The sequence below is a fragment of the Sus scrofa genome, chromosome 4 (assembly GCF_054392235.1).
Source record: "Sus scrofa isolate SSC_HxYL_T2T_F1_AM1 chromosome 4, Sscrofa_HxYL_maternal_Yorkshire_Landrace_v2.0, whole genome shotgun sequence".
Lineage (NCBI taxonomy): Eukaryota > Metazoa > Chordata > Mammalia > Artiodactyla > Suidae > Sus > Sus scrofa.
The window spans coordinates 76,096,174-76,123,697 of NC_139386.1; the positions used below are offsets into that span (position 1 = coordinate 76,096,174).

Genomic DNA, 27,524 nt, shown 5'->3' on the forward strand with positions numbered 1-27,524 from the left:
AAATTAGAGCAGATCTGGCAAGAAACACAGTTCTAGGAAGCTGGGACATGGAACACTGATGGAGTTGTATTGGAATTGCCTGACCTGGGTTTGAAATTTTCTGGGAACTCAGAATTATCTTGAATATATTCTCATGGGAGTTCAATAAAATAACATGTAAAGATCCTGACATCATAACAAAACTTATGTTTCTCCTCAGCTATAAAAGTCAATAAAATTGGAGATGAGATGGACCAGTACCAAGTTATTATCATCTGAAGCTCTCTTTCAGAAGATAACTGTAGACCAAAAAAATGTCATCTGCCATTTCAGTAAACAAACAACACTACCCACTATCAAGCCATCAGCCACTGCACCTGCCCCAAACAAAAATGTACCCTGAGGCGAACTATGTCTAGTCACTTATGATGGAGCATGATAATGTGAGAAAAAAGAATTTATAAAAGTATATGTAACTGGATCACCATGCTGTACAGTAGAAAACTAACAGAACACTGTAAACCAGCTATAATAAAAAGAAAATAAAAATCATTATATATATAAAAAAAGATGTGGTATACATACAAAATGGAATACTACTCAGACATAAAAAAGAACAAAATAATGCCATTTTGCAGCAACATGGATAGAACTAGAGTCTCTCATACTAAGTGAAGTAAGTCAGAAAGAAAAAGACAAATACCATATGGTATCACTTATATCTGGAATCTAGTACATGGCACAAATGAAACCTTCCACAGAAAAGCAACTCATGGACTTGGAGAACAGACTTGTGGTTGCCAAGAGGGAGGGGGAGGGAGTGGGAGGGACTGGGAATTTGGGGTTAAAATATACAAACTCTTGCCTTTGGAATGGATAAGCAAAGGGATCCTACTGTATAGCACTGGGAACTATGTCTGGTCACTTGCGATGAAGCATGATAATGTGAGAAAAAAGAATGTATACATGTATGTGTGACTGGGTCATCTTGCTGTGCAGTAGAAAATTGACAGAACACTGTAAATCAGCTCTAATGGAAAAAATAAAAATCATTATTAAAAAAAAAAAAGAGGAGTTCCCGTTGTGGCGCAGTGGTTAACGAATCCGACTAGGAACCATGAGGTTGCGGGTTCGGTCCCTGCCTTTGCTCAGTAGGTTAACGATCCGGCGTTGCCGTGAGCTGTGGTGTAGGTTGCAGACGCGGCTCGGATCACGCGTTGCTGTGGCTCTGGCGTAGGCTGGTGGCTACAGCTCCGATTCAACCCCTAGCCTGGGAACCTCCATATGCCGCGGGAGCGGCCCAAGAAATAGCAACAACAACAACAAAAAGACAAAAAAAAGACAAAAAAAAAAAAAAAAAAAAGAAATGTACCCTGAGGGAAATTCAGGATGGAGGAAAATAGGATATTGGCCCTAAATAGTTAAGGTGCATACCTGAGGAATAATTTCAAGATACAAGAATATCTTGTATCTTCCCATATATAGAAAAGAACTAAAAGCAATAACGTGAGACGTCTTTCGTATAATTAGCAGTAATCTTTTGATGTTCCTCTACATGTTTTTATTTTTCCTTCAACAAAAATCTCCAATATAGCCTGGTTCCTTCCTTTTCTCTTCAAAACTGTTACTCAGAGGTATCTGAGGAGCTGTCTCCCGGGCTACAGTTCTCATTAAGGACCCCAATAAAATGTAACTTGCAACTTTTAGTTTAGGCGTTTTCTCCACTCAATAGTATGATGGTTAATTTTGTGTGTCAATTGGGTTAGGCCACAGTACCCAGATATTTGGTCAAGCATAATCTAGATGTTTCTAAAGATATTTTTAAGATAAGACTGACATTTAAATCAGTAGACTTCAAATTAAGCATACTGTGGATGGACCTCATCTAATCAGTTGAAGCCCTGAATAAAAGAAGACTGATATTCCTTGAAAAAGAGGGAATTTTGCCTCCATCTTCCCTTCAGGCCCAAACTGTAACATTAATCCTTTCTTGGGTCTCCATTTGCTGTACTACACTGAAAATTTTGGACTTGCTAGCCTCTACAATTTCATAAACCAATTCCTCAAAATAAATCTCTCTGTATTTCTTTTCTCTGTGTGTCTCTGTCTCTACATCTCTCTCCATAAAGAAAAATATATAAGCATGCAAGTAGATAAAGATATGACTATATAGCTCTTGGTTTTGTTTCTCTAGAGAACTCTGACTAATACAGAAGGGATTCAAGAAATACGCAAAGTGAGTTGTTCCTACTGAGACAGAGGGTGAGGGTGGGTACAGAGTGGATAAGTAGTGGTTCAGGTACTTAACAGATTCTGAATATATTCCTCTGTTTTTTAAGATAATTGTTTGCAGGCAGGCTAGTATCGTCTGCTTCACTTACACAGGGCTTAGCCAAAGCCAGGCTGTTCAGACCTTGAGGCCACAAACCCCATTCTTATGAATGCCATAAACCCCGCTCTCTCCTGTTGCTGCTGACCAGGAACACTATATTAGCATTTACACTTCAGAGTTACACACTGCTGCCTTCCCTGGCTGGCATTTGCAATGTAAGCCTCTCTCAATGTGAAAAAAAAAAAAAAAAAAAAAAATCCCAATATAAATCTTCAGGCAGTTCTTTTTCAAAATTGAATAAGAACCATTTAGGCATCAGTATCTGCTGATACTCCGGCTAACTGCTGACCTTTAATTCGCCTATTGTTCAAATGAAATACCTTGCAGCCATTCGGAAGCTGTGAATTGTGTTGCCACTTCTCCACGCTGCCAAAGCAGTTAATTAGCTCCTGACAGGTCTGAACATCTGAGGAGAGTGAAAGGAGGATCTCTAATTGCGAACCGAAGCGCAGCAAGTCATTCGCGTATCTTTGGCTCAGCATTTACACGTTCTACACCATTTAGATTTTCAGCTGTCTGATAGAAAATAGAAAACTTTATGTTTCATATTCCTGATGGTGGCATCATCATCATTCTCTTTGCTGGATAAAAGGAAAACAAAAATTGGATCTTACTGAAGCAAACAGCTCTATAAAATCTGAAGAAGATTTCTCTAAGGAAGGGCTGCAGCCTAAAATTTATCCTTATTGTTACAGATAACTGCAAAGGGGTCAAATTTGAAGAATTTACTGAAAAAACCTTCTTATTGTCTTGTGGCAGTAAAATAAAGTTTGTCCTTTTAATATTCATACTGACATTTGAGATACTCAAGAGTTTTTGAAGCTAGATTTCTCTGATCATTTTCCTCCTACTTTCCAATGTATACATTAAATGACAGTGAAATAGAGTATCTTCAGGTTGTTTTTTTTTTCCAAATTATTTTCATCCTTTACAGCTCCACTCAATGTTTGTCTCCTTTCTGACCCTTTCTTGACTTACTATTGGTTTTATTTAACTCCTCTGAAGTCCTGTTTTGTGTAGCATCTGTACTTGTCACTTGCCATCTCTTATTTTCAAGCAAGTTTAGTGTTATATCCTGTTAGCCTTATCAGCATATTTTGAGAATAGAAATCCTGTCTTCTTGTCTTTTCTTTGGAACAAGCTGTTTTATTTTTCATGAGTAAGAAAACTATCCTGTTTTAAAAGTCATCTTTCTCTCTTAAAGTCAGAAGACCTCTTCTAAAAGACAGCATCTTTAGTATTTCCTTGGACTTTCCGTCTATGCATAGGCAGTCCAACTCAATTTTCCACATGTGACAAACTGGAATCTAAAGTAAATCATAGTTTACTTCTCTGCATTATTTAAGTCTCTTCTAGGCACACTGGGTGGCAGAGATACTAACTCCAGAGGGTGCCACCTTCTAGAGAAACCAAGTCAAGCCACAGTGATCACAGAGCGAGTCAGCAGCAGGAGATTTAGTGAGCCTGACAGATTGGATGAAAGATAGAAGGAAGACAATCAACAAGAATCAATAAAAAAGGAGGGTGGCAGCAGGAACCAAGAACCTCAGCCACATCAGCCACTAGTCTGGGTCCTATTTAGGCTGGGATTCAAATCACAGCCCGAAAGCAGTAAAGGCAGAATAATCTAAAAAATGCAGGCTAAGAAAGGATTAACATCACAACCCAGTCTTAGGATGTGAACCAACCCCAAAGCATCGAGGAAATTACAATCTGTGGAGCCCACCTGAGCTGCTAATATGGAGGCTGGTTGGTCTCTGAATTGTTGGAAATAAAGTTATTCATCTACTTCCTGCTGGTGCTGCCTTGGCCACTGATTGTGGGAGAGCAGGAGTGGAAAATAAAGCATGTCCTTAGAGTTCATCACCACAGAAAAGACAAAGAAGAGGGAAATAATACTGCTCTCTGCTCCTGTCCCTTCCCCAACAAGCCACAGCATTTCTTGTCTGTTCAGGGACTGCCTGTGTCAATGGTGCCATAAATCCTCATTAACCTTCCCACGAACATTGAACACTGGGAATTGGGCTCAGAAATCTGCATGTTTGACCAGAGTTGGAGAAGCAGCACATCAGTTCTCTTCTGGTCAAAATTTAATTTCCTTTCACTTGTTTGTTAGACTTCAGATGTTCAGAAGTATCATGATGACAAGAACAATCCCACAGAAATTTCATGACGTGCTTTCATGATGTGCTTGGGCAAACTCAAGTTGATTTAAATAGAAAATGTCATGCTGAAGAATATCGACAGACGATGTCATTTTTTGAAAAGTTGCACAAAGGGGCTGTCAAGAGCAATAGCCCTATGGTTCGAGTCCCTGCAGAAAAATCATGGTTCTGCTCCGAGTCTTACTGAAGACCATGGACAAATTACTCAAATCCTCTGTGTCTGTCTTAATTCACTCAACTGTATTAAAAAGACATCCTTACAAAGCTGAAATGAGACTTAAATGAAACAAAGCAAGCATTGTGTTTAGAATTGTGCCTGGCACACAGTAAACTCTCCGTAAGCATGTGTTACCATTATCATTGTAGATTATAGTTATAAATTTGCCAATTAGACTTGCACTAGCATCAACTTAAGCATTTTGCTGCTCTGTTCCAGGATCAAATGAGAAGGCTTAACTTTTAGAACTAGTACAATGATACTTATTTCATATAAAGAGTGGGCCCCTGAGAAATAAATGTACAAAAACATAAAGAAGCATCAAGAGAGTAACTTCCTTTTTTTCAGGTGAGATTTAGACCACAGAGGTCTGCACATTTGAAGATTTATTGATGGAAGACATAAAAGACTCCTGTATTTTTGATTGTGTAAACACTGTTATGGATGTGCACATTTTCACAGTAGGTCAATGTTTCTCTAGTAGCTATAAAAGGACATGAAATACTTATCTCACTTCCCCCATTTTTTATTTTTAGTAATTTTTATGTTACTTTCCTCTCTTTGTCCCTGTATCCTTTCACCTCTTTCATAAATAACATACAGCTTTTCTCTGCCATTCTAAAGGGGTCGTGGGGACTTTAAACTAAATTGATACAGCTATAAAGAAGGAAATGAGAGACAAGGGAATACCCTGTGACTTTAGGATGGAAAGCTGTGTGGTTTGACTGCAAATGGAGAGGCAGCTTTGACTGAGGTGAAACATATGAACGGTCCAAGAACAATCAAGGGAAACTTACAGAGCTCCTGGGCAGAGAGAACACTCAGTGGGTGAGATGTTCTTGCAGAGGAAAGGGGTAGAAACAGCTGGTTAGAGAGCTTAGAGGAGCCATCGTGTGGGGAAATCCACAGGCGCTGAGCCAGGTGAGAGTGCAGGCTCCTTGCCAGGGCTGGAAGGAGGGCACAGAGGGGCAGAGATTTACAGATTCACACACACACACACACACGCACACACACACACACATGCATGGCCACAATGCACACAAATACACACATATTTTAAGGGTCCTCTGACAAGGAGAGGGCCCAGGGCACATCTGTTCCCCTGGCAGGAAAAAAAAAAGTAACCTCTGTGAATGGGATGGATGAACTCTGTGTAGATCATTACAGAGGCAACTGAGGGAAAGAGCAGAACAGGCTGTTATGTTCACAGTTCCCATAAATTAGGTTTTCATGGATTTGCCCTGAGCCCTCTGTTTCAGTCAGAAGGTGAGGGAACTCAGCCCAGGTCCTTCCACCTTCACTTAGACTTATTCCTTTGTTCTCTAAGGACTGATTTCTTTGTTCGCCATTGCTCACATCCTGGCTATGAGCCAAGGAAACAACTTCCATGGGGATGATATTTTAAAGCTATTGTTTTCAAAGATCTAGTATTTTCAGTATTAGAAGCAACATTACTTGCAGACAGGGGTGTAGGCTTTCTTGCAGGATCCAGGAAGCACCACAGAGGAGTAGGAGGTGCTGGGAAATTGGAGGTGAATGCATGGAATGTAAGAGCTTGGTGGAGAAGCAAGAATAGGTGTGACACCCGATGTAATATGTACAGGGGATGAAAATTATAAAACTGACTGTGGGTAGTTCAAAAACCAGGGAATGAGAAATGCTATATGGGAACTCGGAGGGAGAATACTTCTCTAGTAAATCAGGGATTGAGTAACTCAGAGGAAAAACTATTTGTTTTGGTTGCATAACATGAGTCCAATCTAGGGGAATGAACTAGCATTCATGAACTAAAAAGAAAAACAAGATTCTTTTTTAATTCTAATAGAAATCTCTAAAGAAGAACACTATAAATAGCAGCATTATGCACTCTACTGCAGTGAAAGAATATGAACACTAACAAGAAGAAATGGTAAAAGGAGAGAGTCTATGTTTCATCGCAGCTTATGTGTAATATCAAATGACAAAAGATGGAGAATAACCTGGATTTTGTGGACATAAAATCTTATTATATCTGAGATTTTCCTATAACCTGCAAGAGAAATTGCTGCACAGGAAATAAGACTGGGGAAGGAACAGCTTGCAAAATAGGTTCATGCTATGTCTTTGGGGGAGAAATTATGCCAAAATGAAATCACATTTGAGGTAGTAAGTGAAAGAGCAGTCTAAGACCAGGGTAAAAAATAATGCTAATAAAAAATGGACACGGAGTAGGCATTTCTCCAAGAAGGTATAAAAATGGCCAATAAATACATGAAAATATTCTCAAGGTCCTATGTCTTCAGGGAAATAGAAATTAAAACCACAATGAAATACTACTTGGCACCCACTAGGATGGCTAGAATCAGTCAAATAATAGCAAGTGTTGGTGAAGATGTGGAAATTTGGCACCCTTACGCATTGCTGGAAGAAATAGAAAATGGTATGGCAATTTAAGAAAAAACTGTGATCATTTTTCAAGAGAATAAATACAGAGTTACCATTTGATTCAACAATTCCATTCCTAGATGTATACCCAAGAGAAATGAAAACATATGTCACACAAAACTTTGTACACAAATGTTGATAGAACAGCACTATTCATTATACACAAAGGTAGAAACAATGCAAATGTCATCAACAAACAAATGGATAGAACATGTGGTATATACACGTAATGAAATAAAGGAATGAAGTACTGACACATGCTACAACATGGATAAATCTTGAAAACATTACGCCAAGTGAAAAGAAATCAGTCACAAAACACTCCGTACTTTATGACCTCATGCATAGCAAAGTCCAGAATAGGAAAATATAGAGAGACAGAAAGTATACATGGGAGAGAGAGACATCTTCCTCTTTTTCTAAGGCCACCATGCTATCAGATTACAGTCCCATCTGTCTGACATCATTTAACCCCAATTACCTCCAAAAGATCCTGTCTCCAGATACAGCCACACTGGGTTAGGGCTCCAAAATGGGAATTTGGGGGGAGGTAGATGGGAGACGCAATTCAGTTCACAGCCAAAAAGACAAGGATCTCCCCTTTCATCCCTCTTACTCCACATAGTATTGGAAGTTCAAGTCAATAAGTCAGGAAAAATACGCAAAAGGCATACAGATTAGACAGAAAGAAACATAATTCCCTCTATTTCCAGATGCATGATTTTCCATGTGGGATATCACAAAGATTCCAAAAAAAAGAAAAAGAAAAAGAAAAGGCACAAAAAAGTCTTAGAACAAGTGATTTTCAACTATGTCACAGGACACAATATCAACATACCAAATCAAACACAGTTTTATATATTCAAAACAAACACGTGGAAAATAAAATTTAAAACACATCACCAATTACCCTGGCTCCCCCCAAAATGAAATGTTTGGTGTCAAGCCTAACAAAACATGTACATGATCTAATGCTGAGGAAAGAGCAAAGAAAACCTAAATAAAGAAATGCATATTGTATTTATGATTAGAAGACTCAATATAGTAAGAATGTCAGTCCTCCCAAAATTGAATTGCATATGTTCAAAGCAATTTCCCTATTAAATTCCAGTAAATTTTCTGTACATGCAGACAAGCTTCTTCTAAAATTTATATGGAAAGTCACAGAGCTTAGAATACATAAGAAAAATATTGATAAAGAAGAATAAAATAGAGGGAATTACTCTACAAGTTATTACATTTTAATAGATAATCACAATAATCAAATCTGTTAATTGGCAGCAGTATAGACATATTGTCAATAGAGCAATTTCTTAGTAAAGATGTTCAGATAATGTTCAACGGAAGACCCAGAAATAGACCCACATAAATATGGTCAATTGATTTCTGACAAAGGTGCAAAAGCTGGAGCAACTGGACAATCTGTAGTTTAAAAAAAAAATGAACCTCAGCCTAACCTTCATACTTAATACAAAAATAACTTGAAATAGATTATGGACTTAAATGTAAACATAAAGCTATACAACTTTAAAAAAAAGCATAGTAGAAAATCGTAGCCATCTAGGGTGAGGCAAGGAGTTCTCTTAGATTTTATGCAAAAAGTATAATCCCCTCTTAGGAAAAATTAACAACTTGGACTGCATCAAAATTAAAAACTTTTGCTTTGCAAAATACCCTGTAAAGAAGATGAAAATACAAGTTCCAGCCTGAGAGAACTTATTTGAAAACAACATATGGGATAAAGGACTAGTTATCTAAAAAGTATAAGAAAATCTCAAAACTCAACAGTAAAAAAAAAAACCTATACCATCTAAGTATAAAATGGGCAAATGACATGAACAGACATTTCACTGACGAGGCTATAGAGATAGAGACTAAGCACATGAAAATATGCTCAACCAAATTAGTCATCAAGGAAAAGCAAATTAAAACCACAATGAAGGCAGTGAGGGCTGCGACCTCTCATTTTGCCATCTTCCTCACATCACTCCCCAGTCATCTTTTAAATAAACTACAGAAAATGAATAAAGCTGGGTAATTAAAAATAAGCCTTCTATGTTTACTGAACTATTTTTCCCTTTCTGCGGTTCTTCATTTCTTCCTGTAGACACATAAATATCCTTCTCTTCAGCCTAAAGGTATTTTTTTTACTATATGTTGCCTGGAAGATCTATCAATTATGTTAGCTTTTGTCTACAAAAATGTCTTTAATACCAATTTTCAAGGATATTTTCACTGGATGTAAAACTCCACAGTGGGGTGGATGAAGCTGTGACTCTCCTGGGTTAGAGCTTTGTCTATGGAGCTTCTTGCTCCTTCTGTTGTCACAAGTTTGGGGTGCTGACAAAAACCCAAGAGAAAGGTATTGATAATAGCGGCAATGAGGACCCAAGGATTAACTCTAAACCACAGTGCTTTAAAGTTTTATTTGTTTTTGTTTTTTAGGAGGCACTGGGAAACTGCATGGAGTCTATAGAAAGGATTTTATGTCCAATGAGTTAGGTTCTTGTACTTTGCTTTTACTGCAGGAGAGATAAAGATGTGATGTGTGCATCAGGCTCAAATATTTAAGGGCTTTTCATTGTACCCCAAACTTGGACTTTATTCTGTGAGTCTGGGGAACAGCAATTTCAGGGGACAGACACAATAATATCTTATATCATACAAATAATCCTGGAAGCAGCATTTCAGATGGGAAGGAAAGAGACGAGACTGAAGTTGGGGAGATCAGTGCATGCCTTAGCTTTTAGCTTTTAGAATAAACTCAGACAGAAGGAACAAAAACCTAAGCTAACAAGAGAATGAGTTTAAAATACATTTTGGAGGACAATCTGACAAGACTTAGTAACAAATAAATTTTGGCCTCTATGAAAATGTTTTCTGACTTGAATGACCAGGTGACTATAATGTATTCATTGATTTATGAAATATAAGTTCAGATGAAGAATCGAGTGTGGCAATAATCCCATATCTATGCTATTTAACTAAAGTATGTGATTGCATCTGGGACTCTCACTAAAGAGGGAGGTCAGAAATGAAGATGAAATTAGATTTGAGGGAGTTCCCGTCGTGGCGCAGTGGTTAACGAATCCGACTAGGAACCATGAGGTTGCGGGTTCGGTCCCTGCCCTTGCTCAGTGGGTTAACGATCCGGCGTTGCCGTGAGCTGTGGTGTAGGTCGCAGACGCGGCTCGGATCCCGCGTTGCTGTGGCTCTGGCGTAGGCTGGTGGCTACAGCTCCGATTCGACCCCTAGCCTGGGAACCTCCATATGCCGCGGGAGCGGCCCAAAGAAATAGCAAAAAGACAAAAAAAAAAAAATTAGATTTGAGAACCTCTTGATGTATAATTGAAGCTATAATGAAAGGAGTATGCCACAAAGTTAGAGTAGAAGAGAAACAGAGAAGCACTGAGGACAAAATTCTAGGGACAACACTATTTAAGAGGCAAGATAAAGAAAATAAGGAGTTCCTGTCATGGCTCAGTGGAAACAAATCTGACTAGAATCCATGAGGATGTAGGTTCGATTCCTGGCCTTGCGGTGGGTTAAGGATTTGGTGTTCACTGGTGCTACAGGTTGCAGATGCGGCTGGGATCTGACATTGCTGTGGCTGTGGGGTAGGCCTGTGGCTGCAGCTCTGATTCAACCCCTAGCCTGGGAACCTCCAGATGCTACAGGGTGGCCCAAGAAAGAAAAGCAAGCAGAGGATGTTGAGAAAACCAGACAGGGGGACAAGCAGGTGAGAGAAATGCACCGGAGGCTGGAGGAAGAGTCTCGGCAAACAGAGGTGGTTGGCAAGGTCAAGAGGAAAGCAGACTTCCCTAAGCTGGTACCTTGCTGATGAAGGCAATTCATTGCACTCTTAGCTCAGGGTCACAATGTTTCTTAAACCACATTTAAAAAAACAACACTTTTGGACATAATTTAATCTAAAGACGATGCTAAAATGGCATAGTAAATATTTGGAACAGAGTACCAGGGACACCTGAAAGAGTGCTGAAGGTTAAACTCAGGAGCAAGCTTGACCTCCTGCACTACTAACCAGAATGGGTTATCTTGATCATTTTCATTTAACTTTTGACATGTTATCCTCAACTTAAACAAGCAAGGAAAAGCAATATTGCTTTGTTACAGCTTGACAAATACACAAAGAGAAACTTCCTGGACCACTTGAATGGAAGAGTGAGAAGTACTCTGCGTCAGTCTCCACAGGGTCGTTCCCATTGCTGCTCCCCATGGTGTCAGGGCTCAGAAAACAAGGCCTGGCCACAACTTCATCCCCACATTCTTTCCCTGAGGAAAGGCTGTAAATGGGAAGTGGGTAAGAATTGGGGAGCACATTTAAACCAGGGTTCATAACAACTCTGAAAATTCTTTTGCTGCTCTTCAGTTATCCCATGGTGCCCTGTGATGGCCTTCCATATGTGAGAAACATGCTGGTAAAACCCAATCCCCTCACACAGACCCAGACTGAATCTAGAAGCACTAACATCTTTTATCTTCCTCTTCCTTTCAGCTGAACCATTAAACAGAATACCCCATTCCCTGGCCTTGCTCAGTAAGAGACTTCTCTGTAATTAATTATAATAAGACTCTAACTATTGAAAATGTCTTAAAAGGTAACAGTTCTCTTCATTCCACCAAGGACCCACCCGCGTTTCTGACAAGCACTTGGCGCCATACCTGGGACAGGGCTGCAGCATTAGACAAGCCTGAGATCAGAGAATGGAATTTCTGATACGCACTGCACAGTTAGTTTCCAAGGTGACACAGAATGTGCTAAGAAATTGAAAAGGCCCATGCTTTCTTTTTTTAAACAGCACAAACTCTGAACTCTGGGAGGTTCAGGAAATAAAAGGCAGCAATGGGCCACTTAAGTATAACCATGTGGAAAAACCATGATGTGGTGCTCCACACGGAGGCAACATATCTGATGTGCAGTGGCTGTATTAGTTTCTCTAAGGGACACATCTAGGTAAATTCATCTTTTAAAAATGTTTAAGATGGTATACACTTTTAGAGGATACAATGGTGTTTTCTAATGTAGAGAAAAATAATGTTGCAAATATGAAGAACCATGGTAAAATTTCCACATGGCTTAAGGACTGCATTATTCCTTTAATATTCTGCTATTAACCTCATTAAAAGTGACTTTTCCCCAAGAAGATATTTGCATTTTCAAACTGATGACAAAAATACATTTATAACTCACTAATTGACTATGGGCTAGGAAGATATGGCTTATTTTAAATCTGCAAATGTTTATAGCATTCCCAAACTTATTACCATATGTCTTGTACATCAATTATATTCTCTTGATACGTGTAGCATCACTCTCTATAAAAGTGGCATTTAACCCATAGGTAATTCTTGATCACCAGCCACAGACTACCCATGGGAGGTAGAGTTGGGAAGTCAACTAGGAGAATGGTAAAAACCTCAATAACAATAAATCTTTTGGGAAGTCATGGTACTATTAATAAACATGAGAAATTAGCTTTGTAATATATTACGTTTCTAGGAAGACAACTGGATCACTGAGGAATTTGCTGGTCCATTCCATTCTTAGTGATGTTTTATGATAATTTTCATTTTTAGTTTTACGACTGAGCACTGCATCTTTAAATTGGAACTTTATAAAATTTAAAGCATTTTAGCTGCACTAGAATACAGTGATGTCATTATTTGGCAATAACCCATCCATGTGCAAGTCCAATCTCTTCAGATTCCAAAGACGTCATCTTTAAGTCATCCAAAAACCTCATCGTGTACTGTTGTCTTTCTTTCATTAATATACAGAGAGTATCTATTGTTCAGAACACAGATGTATCTGTGTGCTTTAAAGTTATTCCTTTATTATCCTGCTCAATTCTATTCTATCCTTCAAGGATAAGCTCAAATAACACCTACCCAGAAAAGAAGTCTTTCTAGATTCTCTCAAGCATCATTATTCTTTAGCACCTAGCTCCAATCTCCCTTGGCACGAATGCATGCCTTTATTATAAAACTTGTTTATCGGTTTACCTAATTGCCTGCTTCCCAGAACACTAACCAGACATCAAGTTCTTTGAGAGCTTTCTCCTTGGTCATCTTTGTACCCCCAGCACCTACGTGAGTGTGGCACGTTAAGTCAGTGATGCATCTGTAAGTTAATGACTTTAAAATGCTGTTTTCTGGGAGTTCTGTTCCTTTTGAAATTTCATGGAGAGACTCTGGAAGAAGTTTTTAGAATACAGACCTACCTTAACAAGGGAAAACTGAATAGATTTTTAAAAAATGCATGAATAGCTTTGAGGATTGCTACTAGCAGCTATGCAAAAGAATAACTGGCTAGCATGAGCAACTTAGAATCTTTGTAGAACTTGAGTTTTGTTTGTCTTTTTTTTTTGTCTTTTTTTATATTTTTTGCCTTTTCTAGGGCTGCTCCCGTGGCATATGGAGGTTCCCAGGCTAGGGGTCGAATCGGAGCTGTAGCTGCCAGCCTACACCACAGCCACAGCAACGCAGGATCCAAGTCGCATCTTTGACCTACACCACAGCTCACAGCAACACCAGATCCTTAACCCACTGAGCAAGGCCAGGGATCGAAACCGCAACCTCATGGTCCCTAGTTGGATTCGTTAACCACTGAGACACGAAGGGAACTCCCAGAACTTGAGTTTTTAAAGAAGTATATGTAAGGCAGAATTAATCAGAGAGGTAGTATGGCCATTGAGGCTAAGAACACCAGTCCTGGAGTCAACTAAATTCTTTGTTTAAACTGTGGCTTTGCCACTTAATAGCAGAGGTAAGTTTTAACTAGCTTATGTATTAGTACCTTCTCCTATAAAACCATCTGGGGGGCTGTCTTACTCCATTTGGGCTGCAATAACAAAATACCACAGACTGGGTGGCTTATAAACAACAGAAGTTCATTTATTGCAGGTCTGGAGGCTGGTAGACTGAGACCAGGGTGCTGGCATGGGCAGAAGAGGGCCCTCTCCCAGGTCATAGAATGCTTGTATCTAAGGACAGAAGGGGTTAGGGAGCTCTGCAGGGTCACTTGAGCTAGCCTGCCTTCCACAAGCCTAGGCATGAACATGATGCCTAAGGCAAAAAAAACTACATGTTGTTTCCTGTGACTTGGGTAAAATAAGGCCAACACGTTAAAAAAAAATCAACAACAACAACAAAAAACAAATGGAGCCAATTCATCTAACTGTCAGTACCCAGGTTTGGTAAATTCAGTGACTCAATTATGTCACGAAGGACTCAGAATCTTTCCGATTTATCTCTACATTCACAGACTCATCTTTTTTAGCCTCCTGCTTCCTTGGTCTCAAGATACCTTAGTTCCAAGGCTCACAAGACAATGCGATTCTGTAGAGCAGTGATTTGATCAGGGCTCAGCTGGACAGTTCACCTCTGCAGCAGTGGTGCCAGCTAAGCTTGATCATGTGACTCAATAAATAAATACACACCAACTATAATTATATTGCTCTAGACTTTCAAATATTCTGATTTATTTTGTGAATCTGTGAAAATATCCTAAATACAATATTCTACCAATTTGCATTATGTCTTTTGAAGTTGTACTTCAAAAGAATACTTCTCAGTGACTTTTTTGGTAGCAGTTTTGGAGGAAAGTGAAAAACATCTTTTCTCCGCTGCTCAGAAATCCCACACTCTATCTTATTTTATGTTTGTCTCTATACAGAATCCCCTCCAGCTAGAGCAGCTGTACTGTTTGATGCTGCACTGGGATTTGGCTTTTTCACTCTCCTGTGCCCACTTACATCTAAGATATGGGGATCTTCATTAAATGTTTGTTGAATTAATAATTAAAAATAGATTACATGAGAAAAGGCAACTATTATGATATGAACACTAGAGGGTGATTACTCAAAGCAACAACAACATGGATACAATTTGCACAAAAGAAAAGGACGTGTATAGCTGAGATTTAGAGAAATGAGCAACAGTAGAATACGAGCTGCATTAAAAAATAAGTCTGTCTTGGGATTCATAAGATTTAGCTCTGAGAGTTATGAGAATCACTCAGGAACACCTTCTTGATAGTGAACAATCAACACATTTTGCTATACTTTTTTTGTTATAAATTCAGTCAACACTATTCCTGATAAGAATACAAAGGCAAAAATATCTCCACTCTTGGTGTACAATACAGTAGGAAGTATAACAAATGTATAGATTTGTAGGATTAGAAGGACCTAAATTTATTTTTTGGCCTAACTTGGTCATTTTATAAATGAAAATGTTGACTGATGTATAGAGAGATTCAACTAACTCATCCTATTTGAACAGCATGTGAATCACTCATTCTCTGGCATCTTAAATTATTTATACATATTATCTTATTGATAGATCAAATGATTCTATGAAATAAGAGTTCCCAATTTATGGATCAGGTAAGTGAAATTCAGCAAAGTGAAGTAATTTGTTCAGGGTCACTTAGCTGTGACTGGGCTCTGCTGATTCCCAGGACAGTGTTACTCCACAGCACTTGTGACCAGAGCCTAGATCTCTGAAACCACCTAAGTAGGAATCTGGAGCCAAGGAACTGGGTACAGATGTTTAAGTGGCTTTGAGGTGCAGGATGTGATGTATGACGATCATCATGCCCTATTCATTTAACAGCTTTTCGTGTTATGCTTACTGTTTACAAATGTAAACTTCAATGGAAAGGCAAAAAATCATGACACTGTACCTGATGAAATAAACCATTTTAAGCTAAACCACTAATGTCATTGTAGTCGCAATGAAAACTGGCAGCATTCCTAACATAACATAACCAGGCTGTGGGGGGCTGGGGAGGCAGGGGACATCATGATGAATAACTCCAATGATATCTTTATTTTCTTTCAATCTAAATAATGTTGAAAGCATGGTGTCCTTTTGAGAGATTGATAGGGGCCCTGCAAAAAGAGCCAGAAGTACATGGGAAAGAATGCCTCCCATTAGCCCTCATCTTACCCACGGATTCTGGTTAAAACATTAAATGTCTGCAATGAGTTCAGTAAGAAGCCTCTGTAGCGTTCCACGTTCAAAGCAAGGACAATCCATTAATTCATATCATGCATGTATTTATTCAGTGTGTCATCATGACAGCTCATATGATTGGTAGGTTCCAATTATGGCAGGAAATATGGGAAGAGTTCTGAAGGACACCTAAAGATCCCCCTTCAAAGACTCAGGGTTAAAACACATTGGGTAACATAATTATACTAGATTAGACTAACTTTAGCTCCCCCTCTTTCTAGAGGTAGAAGCTGCATTTTTCAACATCATTTTATGTATTAATTTCCTAGCCAGAAATGTTTTATTTTTACCAACAGTCCCTCATTAACCCGCCTTTTTCCCAGGAGACTATTTTCTAGTATCTTAATAACTACAACGGAGTGGTTATACTCTGCTTAATGGACATGAAACTTAGAGCATAATGTCATTTCTGAACATTGAACAAGTTTCACAATTAATAAGGCACTGAAGTTCAAAGTCTTATTGTAAAAAGTCTTATTTTTCTAATCATAACCATCCAAATTAGTAATCCAAGCAGTCTTTTCTTCTAATTTAGGGCCCAAAGACATTAATTTATTCTATTTCTTCCTGACCTGGAGATAATTCAAAATGTGAAATGCTATTTGATTACCATCACAGAAAACTACTATATGTATGTGTGTGCCTGTGCATGTGTGTGTATAGATTTATATAAAATGACACATAGTATATAACAAAATATATAATACAGATATAGTCATCTACACCCATATCTATATCTATACACACATATACATATATAGTGGTTTGTATGATGGTTGTCAAATAGCCATTTTACATACTGAATTATGTAAGTCATAGCTACATGCTCTATACTATATATAGGATAGCACTGACATCTATATATACATGATAGATACTATAATGTGGATGGACATTCATGTATATAATCATCTTTTAATTATTAATAAAACATAATTTGACAAAGGAAAAAGTCACAATGTTCAAAGAATGAACTAATACACGTAGGAATTCTGTTTGCAATATATGCCAGATGAATCACTGTGAAAAGGCTTATTATATTTATTTTATGTTTTAAACACAAAGACACTTGAAGCAGTCCTTTCAACCTTATTCTCAGTGGGTTGCTTGGTACTTGGGGCAGCTTCCACAAATGAACTTTGCGTTTTCTTCTCAAGCATCTCACAGAGATTGCTGAGCTCTGTCTCCAGCCCTTCAGGCAGCCTGATTAGAACAGCCGCTCCCAAGGGGAAAAGTGGTTTCCGCTAATCCTAAATTCACTTCCTGCCCCTAAGTCCTTGTGTAGTCCCAGACTTGTTTCAAAGGAGAGTTCTGTCCCCAGGAACTGTCTTCCTATCATGAGAGAGCTTTCTCTAATTTGTGAAGTATCCTAAATATCTGGTCCTGGCCACATGTCATTCCAACCAAAATATCTGAGAGATGAATTTGAATTTGAGCTTAAGTCTAGTTCTCCTCCACAGTAGGACACTTTATCCTTATGTCCTTGGACTTCTGTCCAGGTTTTCAGCCAACTTGGGCTTATTACCCACAAAAGGCTCACTATTAACCCTGGTAACTCTTTGGCACACACTTCTTGAAGCACTTGGTTGTATATTTAACATGATAAATGCCTAATGCCTTTTACATGGCACAGTCAATTCAAATTCTCTGTGGTTGCTTGGTTACTTTCATTTAGTTTTTAGAATGGTTCCAGATACTTGCTGTGCTGGGTAACAACTATATTGATGGTGATTATAACTACCATCATTATTAAGGGATATTGGGCTGTCATTAGGCTTGTAGATTCAATTAAATGAGAGTAATATTTAGCCAGGGTCATTTTTTGGAATAATACATAGAATACATGCCATAAGGTAAGATTTCTGGGTTTTGCTGAAGAAAGATAGCAAGTTATTGTCCTTTTTCTTGAGCATTGCAGGATTCTTTAAAAAATATTTTGTTCTGGAGTTCCCATCGTGGCTCAGTGGTTAACGAATCCAACTAGGAACCATGAGGTTGCAGATTTGATCATTGGCCTTGCTCAGCGGGTTAAGGATCTGGCGTTGCCGTGAGCTGTGGTGTAGGTTGCAGACGCGGCTCGGATTCCGTGTTGCTGTGGCTCTGGCGTAGGCTGGTGGCTACAGCTCCGATTAGACTCCTAGCCTGGGAACCTCCATATGCTGCAGGAGCAGCCCTAGAAAAGGCAAAAAAAGACATATATATATATATATATTTTGTTCTGCAGCCTCTAGTTTCTGCCCTCAGCTGACTCCATTTTAAACACACTGTTTCTGTCATTTCACATTTCATTCTTTTTCTCCACAGACTTCCCCACCGAACTATAAACTTTTCAACTTGGTATTCTCCATTGCTCTGATCTTGTCCCAATCCTAAATCTCCAACATGCACACACATGCACATACACACACACACACACACACACACACAGCTCTTCAACTTTATTATTGAAATATCTCATCAGTTTTCATATTCAATCTTTATACATTATCTACATGTGGAATCTGTCAGTTACTGCTACATAACAAATAACCTCAAATTTTCAGTAGTATACAACAGACACTGGGTTTCCTCCTGAGAGAGTGGGTTGGCAGCAGGGACTGAGCTTCAGGCTGTAAGCACCGGAGTGGGTCATTTCCACCTGTCTTTCATCCTGGTCCTGGGGCCATCTGGCTAGCTGACATATTTTTCTCATTAAAAAAATGGCAAAAGTATAAGAGGACAAGCCCCACTGTGTGAGTTCATTTCCAGTTTCTGCTTATCACAACCACAATCAACAAATTGCTCAGAGTCACATGGCCAAGTCAAATTTGACAACATGGGAAAGTACAGTCTGATACTTAGGGGCAGGACTGCAAAGTTCCATGGCAAAAGGTGGATATGGGGAGAGATGAAGAATGTGGTCCGAAACTCAACCTACCACTGTGATGAGACAACGCACGCCTTTTCATGTACCCAGCCTACATTTGCTATCATCTGTTACCTCCCAGTACTTAGAGTTGCAGTTATAAACGAAAATGCATTCAGAGAATACGACTGGAACAATGTGCATCCCGAATGTCACTCATATACCACCACGAGAGAAGAATTACAGTTTGCTGTGCCTAAACTAATGCTCAAGTACAGTGGAAGGTAAACGTTGCACTAAATTTTAAGAAAAAATAAGAATGAACATAATAGTAACCTTCTAAATAAAGTAGGAGTTGTTTTTATATGTTGCTAATTAATACCAATGAACAAAGGCCTTGGGTTTTGATTTCAAACTAGATTATAATTGTGAGATTATAAACAGTAAGACATTTCTGCCTTATCTTTCATTATCTCCAAATCACCCAGTGCTATGTTGTAAATGGGATATTAAAAATACTGAATATACTTAATACATATTAGAATGATTAAATTTTAAAAATCCTAAATGTACAAAAAAAGGCAAGGGTGCAGAGTGAATGGAGCTCTCCTGCATTGCTGGTGGGAGTACAAAATGGTTCAGTCACTTTGGGAAACCGTTGTGAACACCCACAGTAAGAAACTGCAATCACATTCCCAGGAATCCTTTGCTATCTTTTGTCTAGGCTGTGACAGTAGTTTTGTTGTTCCTTTGGGGCTTCTCCTTGGGGATGCCATGTTTGTTTTGCTATCCTTTACTTTCTGTTCAATTCCCCCTAAATTACTAGGCTTTCTGTTTGCTCTTTTTTTTTCTGTTCTCCTCATGTCTTATGATTTCAAAGATGCCGACTGCAAGGCTGTCCTTGGAGATCTTCTTTCAAACTATATTCTACTCTCTCTGTCATGTCTCTCCTTATGCAAAATGTGAGTTATTGCTCTTGTGTGTATTACTTGTCATCAACTATACCAAAAGTCTGGGACCCTTACAGATAGTCTTCTTATGGTTGTGGTTCTTAATTCTTTTATAACCCTAAGCTATTTGCACTCATTTATAAAAGTGAAATATAGAGATTTCTACAGCAAATATAAGTTGTGGATCTCCACTCATTGATATCAGAATAAGCTTTATTACATATATATGCATACAACTACCATCTACTTGAGAAAATCTTTTTTATATTTCTTCATGACATAAAAATGTTAAATGGTGAGTGGTGTCTGAGACATCATTTCTCACAGTGGATGCATTTCACATGCCAGGAAACTTAATTAGGTAGGATGTTTAAGGTAAAGAGGGTTATTGTTGTTTCAATTTGCTGGGTTTGTTGTTCAGCTGCACACAGCTCTGCCTGCAGCCAGGCAGTCAGAGGCCACGTAGTTAGGCCACTTCTAATCTGTTGTTTCTAGTGTTATCAGTATAACTAATCATTGGTCCATTTTATTGGAATTATTATTTCATCAGACTAAATCTGAGGAGGAAGCCTGAAACATATCAGTTAGTATTGTAATACAGCAGGTAAGACTGTGAAAATTATAGATATAGAATGTAAAACTTATCTATGATAATGATCTTGATAGTCACTGAACTTCATGAAATTCAGTTGCATCATTAGAAATTATATAAATGCATATTCAGTACATTTTATAACTGTTTGACCGTATTATATATATAATGGAAATGGACTAATACTGATGTACCCCCAAACTCTCATGGCTCTGTAATTTGAATTTGACTATTTCAAAAGAGTTTTTACTTAATCCAAGAGAATTTATCTTGCAAAGGTTAGATCCTTACGAAATGTATTTCAAAAGGATTGCTTTTCTCCAGTTTGAACCAAGGTTTAAGGCTATAAAATATAAATAGGGAGCTTTGTTTTTAATAAGTTGTTATTAGTTCTCATCAAACTTACCATTCTTTTGAGAAAAAAAAAAAGGAAAACAAAGACAGTGGGCATTTGCACACAGGGAGACAATAATGTGAAATAATTTCCTCCACATAGCACCAGCTCTATTATTGTAAGCCTGAAATTGTTCATAAGTATAATAAGCCAATCATTTTCTCAAGTACGGTACGAAATTTAAATCTTAAGTCTTCCCAGATTTTGCTAGTATGGACAACTTAAACATATATTTCTCTGTATATTGTCATCATCCACATTATACTTGAAATCATAATCCTTACAAGATCCTTGGCACATTCTGAGAAAAGTTGCAAAATACTGTTTATGAAATTGGTAACAAACATCTATTAATGTGATACCGTAATATGAAATTGAATATGCAGACCTAGATAGCTGTTCCAGTTATTATGCTTGTGAAATTGAGGAGCTTAAGCAACCATTTATCATGCTCACAAATTTGGCTGTAAGACATTCAGGCAGGGCCCCAGGGAGACAGCCTGCTTCTCCGCTCTGATATCTGGGGTCTCAGCTGGATGACGCAAAGGCTGGAAAACAGGGCTCACTCACACATATGTCTGCAAGCTGATGTAGGCTGTTGGCTGAGGCCTTAGCGGGTGCTGTCAGCCAGAACTCCTACAATCAGCCCCACTGTGTGGCCTGGTTTCTTTTACAACCTTGTGGTGGGTTCACAGGAGAACACCCAAAGACTGGAAGGAGGCTGGTGGAAGTTAAACAAATGACTGTGGCCTATCTTGTTCTTGAATTCTGCCATATTCTCCTTGTCAAGGCAGCCACAGTTCTGTCTCATTTTGAGGGGAGGGGAATTCCATTCTACCTCTTGATGGGGGAGTGGCAAAGTTCTGGAAAAGGATACAGGACAAAGAATACTCTGTGGACATTTTTGGAAACTGTAATCTGCCACTTCAACCATGAAAGAAATATCAAAATAGTATGTGTGCCTAAATTAAACACTATTAGATTGCTATGTTGGGTTTTTTAAATGGAGATTTTCAGCCTCTTTAAAAGTCATATCTTTTGATTCCCTTGACTTCACTGGGCTCCTATTATTAGTGACTTTTTACATATAACAGTTACTGTATGGGTTGGTTTAAAACAGTCAGAATAGCTTTTGACACATAGTAATCAGAAGTGTCTTATGTTTATCATGTCTTTTCATAAAAACATTAGTAAACTGTTACAAGAGGATGAATGAAATAATGTGTTATTCACTCTGACATCTTATTATAGAATTATTGTTCCAGAATTCAAATACTGAATTATATTGATAAAGGATTGTCTGCAAGGAGGATAACAAGGGCTTGCACATATCAAATACGTTACAGTGAGAACAAAGCACAGAACACCAAGCACAAAATGGCTCAGATGATCTCAAAACAGATCTGAATTCAAGTTTTTCTCAGAAATTTAAAATAGAGACTGATCAGAATCAGAGTACAGATTTTGGCCATACAAACAGAAATGAACATAGAGATGATCAGAATATAAATTATAAATGCAAAAACTATGAAAACCCATTTTAAAATCACTCTTGTTTGAAGATTGAAAATAACAATGTAATTCAAATTATAATTAATTCAGTAACTTAGAAATACACATACTGAATTTATTTTTGACATATCCAAAATAAATTTTATCCTATATATTACTGAATATTTCTCTAAACCATTAAGTTAATTTGGGGAGAAAAAAGAAAACACTGTATTCTAACTCTTGCAAATATGATAAATACACACGCTACTCTAGGCCAATACAAAGGTCATGTACTATAAGCTACAATTTAATAAGTTATTTATTGTTCCTAATTTTATTTTCTATAGATAGTATTTATAATCAATTATCCAAAAAAATGTTGTACAAAAAGCAAATGCTATAGGTAAATGTAAATAAATTCTCAGTGAAACTATTTAACCATACGGTGCTCAGTTTGGTTATGGAATTTGTTTTCCTCTGCAGTGATATGGTCTCCCAGAATATTTTTCCTCCTCAAAACATGCCAGTGTTCAGTCATGACTTAAATTTATCCTTGTCTAAAAAATAAATAATTCTCCAAAAGCAACAACTTTCTTGTCTGAAATTCAGAAGACACCTTATTTTTTAATCACATCACGGAGGTGAGGTTCACTGGGACCACTGAAGCATCTCTGGGCTCTTTTTATCACATCACAGAGGTGAAGTTTGCTGGGGCCACAGAAGCATCTCTGGGCTCAAAATGCCCATGGTGGGGCGCCTTGAGGATTTTAAGATCAGCTGGCACTTGTGTCCTGAGTTAAGAAAGTTCTGCCTTATTTTTAATTCTTCAAAAGCTCTCCTTTGCAATCTTCTATGTAATCTACCCAACATTTGTCCTGTGGTACTGGGATTGCAGGCACAATGATGCATTTTAAAACATTAAACTAGTATTGAATTCTGATGTTCTTACTAGGAACATAATGCACTTTTACTTATCAGTGACTTTTTATTTTATGGTATTCTGCTCAGTAACCAAATGCCAGATGGTCCTGAAACCAACTACCTCTGTGGATAGAGAATGCACGTGACAGTACTGTTTTCAAGCCTTATTGCTTTTACCCACTAGACACTAGCTCTTTTGATTTTTACACAATTACTGCCTTGATTTTTGCTTCTATCATCTCTTTCCTACACTATATTTGCTATTTGTCTTTAGCTTTTTTGTTCCATAATCCACTTTTACATTATTTCCTAAACCATGCTATTCCTTTGCCTAAAATTCTTTTTTGGCCCCTTATTATTAGCAGGATGAAGTGAAAAAAATAGTACGCAATCCTCTTTCCTGGACCACCTACATGACCAAGCTCTTCTCACACTATTCTTCAACCTTCTTTCTTCTTTTCTTCCTCTTCCCTCCCTTCCTCTATTCCTCTCTTCCTTTATTCCTTCATTCCTTTTAAAGTATTTATCCTAGAAATATATACTAAGATCTTGCTATGTGCTAGGTAGGGTCCCAGACTCTGAAATTCACTCATGAGTAAAAAAAGACCAATATTCTACTAGGTGTATAGACCAGTGAAAGCCATACTTCTACTGAACAATCCTTTCCCTAAGAGTTAAATTGCAATCATGACATCTGCTACCAAGAAACACATTATGTAAACCAGACAGCAATGGGAGGATTTGACCTAGGCAAAAGGTATCTGGGCAAGAAGATGCAGTAGGCTTCATTCTATGATGCGGCACAACTAGGAAGTCATAGCTGTTCGTGTTCATCCATTCAGTTGAGTTCCTACTGCACTGTTCTAGTGCTGGAGAAAATTTTAAGTACAAAATATGAAGACCTGATTCTCTATCTAGTAGTTAATTATCCAAATTAGGGAGGCTGGAGCTTGGTGAAGGGCCCTCTTGGAGGAGAGGATACAGACAGCCGAGCTGAGGTTTGAAAGTCTAAGAAGAATGATGAAGTAACAGCAGATAATTCGTATCCTCTCTCTTCTCTCTTTGTAAGTCTGATAGGAGATGGATCAATTGTATTGATCTTTTCCAAGAACTAGCTTGTTTTATTGATTTTTCTGTTTTTTTTTCACTTTCATTGATTCACACTGTATTTTAAAATTACTATTCCCTTTATTCTACCTGTTTTAGCTTTTATTTGCTCTTCTTTCTCCACCTACTTCTCCACCTAAGATTAGATGATTGATTTTAGATCCTCTTCTTTTCCAATATATACATTTAATGCTATAAATCTCCTTCTAAGCACTGTTTTTCCTGTACCCCACATATTTTGATTTTTAAAACAATTTTTAATGAGCTCAAAATGTTTAAAATTTTTTCTTGAGACTTCTTCTTGAGCTGTGTGTTATTTAGAAGTGTGCTGTGTTCATCAAACAAGGAGTTCATCGGTGTGGTGGTAAGGTGTGGACGAGGGAGAGTGTATTATCTTCCATCTAAACCTCGGTCTTCTAGCCAGCCTGTGTCTCAGGACTGTGACCTCACCAAGTACTTCTCTAGTTATAAGGCTCCTACTCCATATCCCCCTGTTGCCCCCTCCTTTCTCTAATTCCCAATTTGCTTTCCTGAAGTCCTGACCCTGCTGACTATTTTCCCCATTTTCTGAGACTGGAAGCCTGGAGAGGAGGAATTCTCTTCCCCGACCTGGGATAAAGACCAAGTAAAGTGCTTTGCCCTGAAGCAGGCTTTGTTCCAAAGACTGTGGGCCTAATTTCAAAGTGGCTCTTCTTCCAGCTCCCCACCCTCTGACAAAGCCCTATGGGGATCTTTCTCTGATCTTCACAGGAGAACCTGGTGGGTTTCTTGGAGGAAAAGTCCAAGGAAGTGTGGAAGCCCCAGAAAACCGTAACCTGTGGAGTTTCTCACTGTTATGAGCGTCCACTCTCGGCCTCAAACAATTCATCAAAATCACAACAAATGAGTGTTGTTCCTGATAGTTTATGGTGCCAGCAGTTGATGTTCCAGGCAGGCAGACCCCAGATCCATCTCTCTGGATGTGCCTGTCCCTCCAAATTTCAGAGCGGCAGTTCTCTCTTGAGACCCATGAAAGTTTTGATTTTCATTTTGTTCAGCTTTTCTTGCTGTACTGTGGAAGCTGAACTGGGAAGTCTCCTCAACCTATTTTTAATGACTTAATATTATCCAGCTTCTCCAAATCCCCAGAGTCAAGAGCTTAGGTCATCTTGACTGTTTTACGGTCCTTTAAAAATAAGTTGTACTATAAAAAACTCCATTTCAAAGGCAAAATGAGTAATATGACATTAAACTTAACAAATTCAGGATATACACTTTTAAAAAAATCAGTAACAGAAAACAGAATGTAAATTAAATTTTGTAACTATGGGAGTTCCCGTTGTGGCTCAGCAGTAACGAACACGATCAGTATTCATGAGGACTCAGGTTCGATCCCTGGCCTCAATCAATGGTTAAGGATCCAGGTGTTGCTATGGCTGTGGTGTAGGCCAGCAGCTGCAGCTCCGATTTGACCCCTAGCCTGGGAACTTCCATATACCATGGGTACAGCCCTAAAAAAGACCCCCCCAAAAAAAATTGTAACTATGATGAGCCTTTGAGAAGATTTTTTAAATGACTATAACTATTAATCAGAGTGCATAATTCTAATAATGGATGGAGAATAAAATAATAAATATAAAGAAAACAAATATAACATTCTTTATAATTTTTATCACTTAAAACTGGTAAGGTCACTTACTACCTTAACTGACAGAAAACTGTAACTAGTATATAACTGTAATGTAAGTATATAATGAAGATTAAGGCAAGCAAGAATTCACGGACTTTTCTGACAAAGTAAAATAAATGGGAAAACTGTACTTTGGGTGGTGAATTTTTCCCAAGGAAATTAACGTTCTTATTCACTCAAGCTGCTCTATAATGAAGTTCTCTAGGGCATCATTTCTTTATCTGTATCTAGAGGTGACTCATATGCCCCAAGATCTCCATCTTGAGCTAACCAGTTAAGTTAATGGTAACCAATACTCTCTAGTAATTAAGGTATCTTCTAATACAGAAGGAGTCATTAATTTAAAGGAATCAATGTGTCACGTCAACAGATTTGCAAGTTTGATTGGAAAGCTTTCCTTCTTTATGGAAATCTGTCATTAATGCATTCATCTTAATCCTATTCATTCAAGCTTCATGGCCTTTTTTAGTTAATATTTTTACCAGATGATCCACAGAAAGTATATTTTCTACTTTTATAAAATGGATCAAGAGGAGTTCCCATCGTGGCGCAGTGGTTAACGAATCCGACTAGGAACCATGAGGTTGCGGGTTCAGTCCCTGCCCTTGCTCAGTGGGTTAATGATCCGGCGTTGCCGTGAGCTGTGGTGTAGGTTGCAGACGCTTTTCGTATCCTGCGTTGCTGTGGCTGTGGTGTAGGCCAGTGGCTACAGCTCCAATTTGACCCCTAGCCTGGGAACCTCCACATGCCGTGGGAGCGGCCCAAAGAAATAGCAAAAAGACAAAAAAAAAAAAAAAAAAAAAAAGGATCAAGAAAATAGGCTTTCCTTACTTAGGTCTGAATATCTGTTTTTAGAACTAGCTTTCTACCAGGCCTATGGAAGTGCTGTCACTTACAGTCTCTAGTCCTGACAGTTTATTAGCATAATTTACTGTGATGTTATGGGTGGCCTCACCGAAAACTAACATAATGTTACTGGTTACAAAATAAGAATGCTCGAAAATGAGTAATCAAGTCAGCATTCAAGATAAAGTTGTATTTTTCAGGCTGGTAAAACAATTTTAAAATTAATTTCACTCACAGGTCCTGGAAGTGGTAGAAACTACTGGACTGTGAAGTTTGCAATATCTTAGTGGACTTTACAAAGAGCACATTCTGTGAGTGCTCTGTGTCTTCCCAGAAGATTTAAACTTGCCGACATTTTTATTATTGGCCTATGCTGTATACATGCCTTCCATCTCCACATTTTTCTTCTCTCTTTTTACTTTATTTTTGTCTTGTGTGCAGTGTGACCTGCCCTTTGCTCTCTAGGAATGTTTTTATCATCTATTTGGAA

At 38.2% G+C, this 27,524-nt stretch overlaps 1 long non-coding RNA gene across 2 annotated transcripts in view; it reads right to left on the reverse strand.

Moving 5' to 3' along the window:
- LOC102158507 (uncharacterized) overlaps nt 1-27,524 on the reverse strand; it is a 277,472-nt gene that overhangs the window by 121,116 nt on the left and 128,832 nt on the right. The window contains exons 1-2 of one of the 2 annotated variants that reach the window (XR_014843755.1): nt 11,861-11,901; nt 2,692-2,887 (exon numbers count right to left, since the gene is read on the reverse strand). This is a non-coding gene — a long non-coding RNA (uncharacterized LOC102158507). Of the gene's footprint in view, nt 1-2,691; nt 2,888-11,860; nt 11,902-27,524 lie in introns of those variants that run through there. The other variant, XR_014843756.1, reaches the window with a different exon arrangement.